Below are 7,825 nucleotides of genomic sequence, written 5' to 3'. Positions count from 1 at the left end.
AGGGATACTAGACATCATTTATTCTTAGGTAAATATAAAAATCCACCATGATACTGCTACATACCCACTCAAGTGGCTAAAATAGAGTGAACTTTTGAGTGTTTGAAAGGATGTGGAGCAATCAGTACCCACAAAACCCAGAACTAGAGATGAAAAATGGTATAATTACACTGGAAAACAATTTGGAAATTTCTTTGAAGTATTAAATATACACTTCTTGTCTGATCAGACATTCTACTCCATACTTTTTCAAAAGAAAGAAATCAATTTTCCATAAAAAAAGATTTGTCCATGAATTCCTGTAGCAGACAATTAATGAAAGCCAACATCTGGACCCATCAAAATGGCTGAAATTGTGGAAATGGGTAAGCAAATTGTAGGATTTTCATACAATGGGATGCCCTCTGAAGTAAACAGGAATGTGCTATTGATATTCACAAAGGCATGCCTGAATCTCAGAATACATATAACGGGTGAAATAATCCAGATCTTGCCTACAAAAACAGCTCACACTATATGCTTCCATTCTTATAAAATCCTAAAATCGCAAGTGAATCTACTGTTCCAGAAATAGATCTGTGTTTTCTTGGGTAATAAAGAGAAGTGGGAAGATAGATAAAGGGGCACAAGGAACCTTTCGGGGCTGGTATGTTCATTATATCAATTTCTTTGGTCATCTTATAAGTATATATGTAGGTCAGGCCCTTTGAATATTGATTATGTATTTTGTATTCCAATTAAATTTTTATATAGATTTAAAATATATATATTCTTGGAATTGATCCTGTTACTTCTTCTCTGGCCATCCTGGAACTTCTAGATTTAGAAGGAAATCCAATGACTATTCTCAAGTTATTTGTTCAAGAATACACCTTGTAGATACTATGCAAATTTGCTGCCTTCCATTATTTGGAAAATTTTAAAAAATGTAATTTCATAAATAAGTTCATATAACTCATAAAACAAACTCTAATAAGGGAATTAGGAAAGGATGAATAGACCAAAATTAACTCTCACCAAAGGTAAGATGTCCTGAGACAAATTCAAGAATTGGGATTGCAAATAAGGCTCTTGCATGTATCTCTAAGGAGTATTCCAATATGTGTCTGTCCAGTGTGTGTGTGGGATAGGTGGAGATATGACCAGCTATCTCCTTCTGTGTAATGACACAAGCTAGCTTAAGTAAAGCATTCAGGCGTTATGTTGAAATGCTCAATCAGTAAAACACTGGGTTGTGATGGTAGACATGCTGAAATGCTAGAATTTCTCATTTCTTCAAGGTTTCTTAACTTTCAAAACCTGGCAGTCTAGGTACTAAACATGTAAAAACCCATTCCTTTCATTCATCGAAGGCACAGAGTCCTTTTTCTGCAATTTAGTAGCTCTCTGAGCTGGTCTTCTAACCTCTAGAGGTTTGTGTTCTTATTGGCACCATAGAGCTAATATTGCTGATGCCAAAATACACACTAGTGTGAAATGGAATTATAAGGAACCTAAAGCACAAAATAATCTCTCAGTAAATTGAAATTATTACTATTATATTGTACTAGGTGACATCCTATAAAAATTGATATCTGGAAGTTTTACAGGTCTGAAGAAAGTTAGTAGTATATGAATTTGTACGTGATAGAGGGGAATTGGTGAGCTGAAATTCCATGTGTAGATCTGGGACTGAGCCTGTATAACCTGCAGATATGAAGTCACACAGGAGAAAAGTGAATGGTAAGCAGAAAAAAATTATTTGAGTAGAGATTTCACATGATATTTTTATTATATTATATTGCCTTGACAGTATATAAGACACATGAAATTTCCAGGAAAAGCCATGAAATATGAACAATTCAAATATCTTTTGGCAACTTCTATCTTACCTTATTGTTTACTATCACAAATTTAGATTAATTTTAAACAATAATTTTCTCTAGTACCTTAAATGTAAATAGGAGAAATTAATCAATTTTTGATGATTTTTCACAACTTCAGTTAACATTTTTTCTTTATTTCTTTACTTGCATAGTGTTCAAGCATTCTTTTTTTTTCATACAAAGTTTTTTTTTCTTTTTTTTTTTGAGAGGGCTTCTCTCATATTTATTGATCAAATGGTTGTTAAAAACAATAAAATTCTGTGTAGGGGACTCAATGCACAATGATTAATCAACCCCAAGCCTAATTCTCAACAGTCCTCAATCTTCTGAAGCATAACGAACAAGTTCTTACATGGTGAACGAAATCTTACATAGTGAATAAATTCTTACATGGTGAACAGTACAAGGGCATTCATCACAGAAACTTTCCGTTTTGATCACGCATTATGAATTATAAACAATCAGGTCAAATATGAATATTCATTTGATTTTTATACTTGATTTACATGTTGATCCCACATTTCTCCCTTTATTATTATTATTATTATTATTTTTAATAAAATGCTGAAGTGGTACGTAGATGCAAGATAAAGGTAGAAAACATAGTTTAGTGCGTAAGAGGGCAAATGTAGATTATCAGGTGTGTGCCTATGGACTAAGTATTAATCCAAGCTAGACAAGGGCAGCAAAACATCCACGGATACAGAAGATTTCTCTCAAAACGGGGGGGGTGGGGGGTGAGGTTCTGAGCCTCACCTCTGTTGATCCCCAATTTCTCACCTGATGGCCCCCCTGCGACTGGGCCTGTCTTAGGTTATTCCTCCCTTGAGGAATCTTACCCGTCTCTGGCTAACCAGTTATCTTCCGGGGCCATACAGGGAAATGTAAAGTTGGTAAGTGAGAGAGAAGCCATACTGTTTGAAAAGGTTAGCTTTTCACTTCTTTGCAGATTTATCCCCTGTGGCTTCTATGCCCAGCACTTGTCTCGAGGTATCTTTACCACCTGGAGGAATTATGATACTCGGTAAATTCGATATGAGGCACAAATTCTATTTAAGGGTTGTAATTAGGAAGGAAGACGAAAAGCTATAGAGGTAGCATATGGAAGAAAACAAGGGAGGATTGATTATTTCTTTGACATATCTTCTTGTAGAGTACCTTAAGCATGTATAGGTTTTAAACTACCAACTAATTTGCGCTCACATATTAACATAATAGGAATACGGTGACATAAACAAAGCAAATCTATAATTACCATCCATCTCCAGTGAAGCCAAGAAAACCATTTAGGCACCCTAGGCATTTATGAAAATTTGTCTATGATGTGATGGATATTGTCCAACTGTACCTGAACAGTCTGAGAATAATCAGACAAATTAAAGCAGCCCATTTCTGGGATCTGTTCACATCCCATATGTTCTTTTAACCGTAGGTAATATATAGTCGTAAGATTTTGGAGCGCTATAACTTGCACCCCTCCCAACTCCTGGTTGAGTTCCAACAGTACAGCTCCACTCAAATTCTTGTCTCACTGTATGCACATGCCAGCCTAGACATCTCCCTCCTCATTTCAGTGGCAAGTCCAGAAAATGGCGAAATGGACGCAGCCACAACCGCAGCATCGCCCAGATCCCTGTGGAGGCTTTTTGATGATCATCCCCCGGCACGAGTCCTCCAGAGAGTGCTGATGCCGGAAGCTCCTCCTCATATTGTATCTTAGTTCATTTTCTGGGTAGCCAAGCTAGTCCTTGATCTTCTGCATAGAAACAAACAGACCCTTTGCCCACACTTTGACATGCCCTCTATACTACTGTGTAGAACTCATTGGAGGTCAGCACACAGGAATTGCTTTTTTTTTAAATTTTTTTTATTTTTATTAAGAGAAAGGAATATTATCAGAAAAGAGTACCTCCATAGCTGATCATCTGACATCCTTTAAGTGATCAACATAAGGATATTTAAAGCATGCGTTAATCTTTGATTTACCAATTGTTTTATCCTATCAAGGAGTAATCCCCTCTTTTCTTTCTTTCTTTTTTTTACTTAATCTTTAATCTACACTTACATGAACAATACTATGTTTACTATGCTCTCCACTAAATCAGGTCCCCCCCTAAAAACCACCTTACGGTCACTGTCCATCAGCATAGCAAAATGTAGAATCACTACTTGTCCTCTCTGTGTAATAGAGACCTTCCTCCCCTTTTTCTCCCTCCCCCCATGCATGCTAATCTTAATACACCCCTTCTTCTTCCCCACACTTATACCCCCCTGCCCACCCATCCTCCCCATTTCCTTTCCCTTTGGTACCTGTTAGTCCATCTTTGGGTTCTGTAATTCTGCTGCTGTTTTGTTCCTTCAGTTTTTTCTTTGTTCTTATTATCCTCAGAGGAGTGAAATCATTTGGTATTTCTCTTTCTCCTCCTGGCTTATTTCACTGAGCATAATACTCTCCAGCTCCATCCATGTTGCTGCAAATGGTAGGATTTTTCTCTTCTTATGGCTGAGTAGTATTCCATTGTGTATATGTACCACATCTGCTGTATCCATTCATCAACTGATGGACATTTAGGTTGCTTCCAATTCTTGGCTATTGTAAATAGTGCTGTGAAAAACATAGGGGTGCATCTGTCTTTCTCAAACTTGATTGCTGCGTTCTTAGGATAAATTCCTAGGAGTGGAATTCCTGGGTCAAATTGTAGGTCTGTTTTGAGCATGTTGATGAACCTCCATACTGCTTTCCACAATGATTGAACTAATTTACATTCCCACCAGCAATGTAGGAGGGTTCCCCTTTCTCCACAGCCTCGCCAACCTTTGTTGTTGTTTGTCTTTTGGATGGCAGCCATCCTCACTGGTGTGAGGTGATACCTCATTGTAGTTTTAATTTGCATTTCTCTGATAATTAGCGATGTGGAGCATCTTTTCATGTGTGTGCTGGCCATCTGTATTTCTTTTTTGGAGAACTGTCTGTTCAGTTCCTCTGCCCATTTTTTAATTGAATTATTTGTTTTTTGTTTGTTGAGGCGTGTGTGCTCTTTATATATTTTGGATGTCAAGCCTTTATCAGATCTGTCATTTACAACTATATTCTCCCATACTGTAGTGTTCCTTTTTGTTCTATTGATGGTGTCTTTTGCTGTACAGAAGCTTTTCAGCTTAATGTAGTCCCACTTGTTCATTTTTGCTGTTGTTTTCCTTGCCCGGGAGATGTGCTCAAGAAGAGGTCACACATGTTTATGTCTAAAAGGTTTTTGCCTATGTTTTTTTCTAAGAGTTTATGGTTTCATGACTTACATCCAGGTCTTTGATCCATTTTGAATTTACTCTTTTGTATGGGGTTAGACAATGGTCCAGTTTCATTCTCCTACATGTAGCTGTCCAGTTTTGCCAGCACCATTTGTTGAAGAGACTGTCATTTTGCCATTGTATGTCCATGGCTCCTTTATCAAATATTAATTGACCATATATATTTGGGTTATGTCTAGAGTCTCTAATCTGTTCCACTGGTCTATGGCCCTGTTCTTGTGCCATTACCAAATTGTCTTGATCAGTATGGCTTTGTAGTAGAGCTTGAAGTTGGGGAGTGAGATCCCCCCTACTTTATTCTTCTTTCTCAGGATTGCTTTGGCTATTCGGGGTCTATCGTGTTTCCATATGAGCTTTTGAATTATTTGTTCCAATTCATTGAAGAATGTTGCTGGTAATTTGATAGGGATTGCATCAAATCTGTATATTGATTTAGGCAGGATGGCCATTTTGACGATATTAATTCTTCCTAGCCATGAGCATGGGATGAGTTTCCGTTTGTTAGTGTCCCCTTTAATTTCTCTTAAGAGTGACTTGTAGTTTTCAGAATATAAGTCTTTCACTTCCTTGGTTATGTTTATTCCTAGGTAATTTATTCTTTTTGTTGCAATTGTGATTGAAATTGTTTTCCTGATTTCTCTTTCTATTGGTTCATTTTTAGTGTATAGGAAAGCCACAGTTTTCTGTGTGTTAATTTTGTATCCTGCAACTTTGCTGTACTCCAATATCAGTTCTAGTAGTTTTGGAGTGGATTCTTTAGGGTTTTTTATGTACAGTATCATATCATCTGCAAATAGTGACAGTTTAACTTCTTCTTTACCAATCTGGATTCCTTGTATTTCTTTGTTTTGTCTGATTGCCGTGGCTAGGACCTCCAGTACTATGTTAAATAACAGTGGGGAGAGTGGGCATCCCTGTCTGGTTCCCGATCTCAGAGGAATTCTTTCAACTTCTCGCTGTTCAGTATAATGTTGGCTGTGGGTTTATCATATATGGCCTTTATTATGTTGAGTTACTTGCCCTCTATTCCCATTTTGCTAAGAGTTTTTTATCATGAATGGATGTTGAATTTTGTCAAATGCTTTTTCAGCATCCATGGAGATGATCATGTGGTTTTTGTCTTTCTTTTTGTTGATGTGGTGGATGATGTTGATGGATTTTCGAATGTTGTACCATCCTTGCATCCCTGGGATGAATCCCACTTGGTCATGCTGTATGATCCTTTTAATATACTGTTGAATTCTGTTTGCTAATATTTTATTGAGTATTTTTGCATCTACATTCATCAGGGATATTGGTCTGTAATTTTCTTTTTTGGTGGAGTCTTTGCCTGGATTTGGTATTAGGGTGATGTTGGCTTCATAGAATGAGTTTGGGAGTTTTACCTCCTCTTCTATTTTTTGGAACACTTAAGGAGAGTGGGTATTATGTCTTTTCTGTGTGTCTGATAAAATTCCGAGTTAAATCCGTCCGACCGGAGTTTTCTTCTTGGGTAGTTTTTTGATTACCGTTTCAATTTCTTTGCTTGTATTGGTTTGTTTAACTTTTGTGTTTTTTCCTTGGTTAGTCTTGGGAAGTTGTATTTTTCTAGTCAGTTGTCCATTTCTTCAAGGTTTTCCACCTTGTTGGCTTGCAGGTTTTCATAGTTGTCTTTAATAATTCTTTGTATTTCTGTGGGGTTTGTCGTGATTTTTCCATTCTCGTTTCTGATTATGTTGATTTGTATTGATTCTCTTTCTCTTAATAAGTTTGGCTAGAGGCTTATCTATTTTGTTTATTTTCTCAAAGAAACAGCTCTTGGTTTCATTGATTTTTGCTATTGTTTTATTCTTCTCAATTTTGTTTATTTCTTCACTGATCTTCATTATGTCCCTCCTTCTGCTGACTTTAGGCCCCATTTGTTCTTCTTTTTCCAGTTTCGATAGTTGTGATGTTAGATTATTCATTTGGGATTGTTATTCCTTCTTCAGGTGTGCCTGGATCGCTATATACTTTCCTCTTAAGACTGCTTTCTCTGCATCCCACAGAAGTTGGGGCTTTGTGTTGTTGTTGTCATTTGTTTCTATATATTCCTTGATCTCTATTTTGATTTGTTCATTGATCCATTGATTATTTAGAAGCATGTTGTTAAGCCTCCATGTGTTTATGAGACTTTTTGTTTTCTTTGTAGAATTTATTTCTACTTTTATACCTTTGTGCTCTGAAAAATTGGTTGGTAGAATTTCAATATTTTGGAATTTACTGAGGCTCTTTTTGTGAGCTAGTATGTGGTCTATTCTGGAGAATTTTCCTTGTGCACTTGAGAAGAATGTATATCCTGTTGCTTTTGGAAGTAGAGTTCTATAGATGTCTGTTAGGTCCATCTGTTCTAGTGTGTTGTTCAATGCCTGTGTGTCCTTAGTTATTTTTTGCCTGGTGGATCTATCCTTTAGGGTTAGTGGTGTGTTGAAGACTCCTAAGATGAATGCATTGCAGTCCATTTCCCTCTTTAGTTCTGTTAATATTTGTTTCACAAATGCTCTTGCTCCTGTGTAGGGTGCATATATATTTAGAATGGTTATATTCTCTTGTTGGACTGAGCCCTTTATCATTATGTAGTGTCCTTCTTTATCTCTTGTTACTTTCTTTGTTTTGAAGTCTATTTTGTCTGA

This window comes from Manis javanica, chromosome 6 (assembly GCF_040802235.1).
Source record: "Manis javanica isolate MJ-LG chromosome 6, MJ_LKY, whole genome shotgun sequence".
Lineage (NCBI taxonomy): Eukaryota > Metazoa > Chordata > Mammalia > Pholidota > Manidae > Manis > Manis javanica.
The sequence above is the reverse complement of the archived record's forward strand: the minus strand, read 5'-3'. Positions refer to the sequence as shown.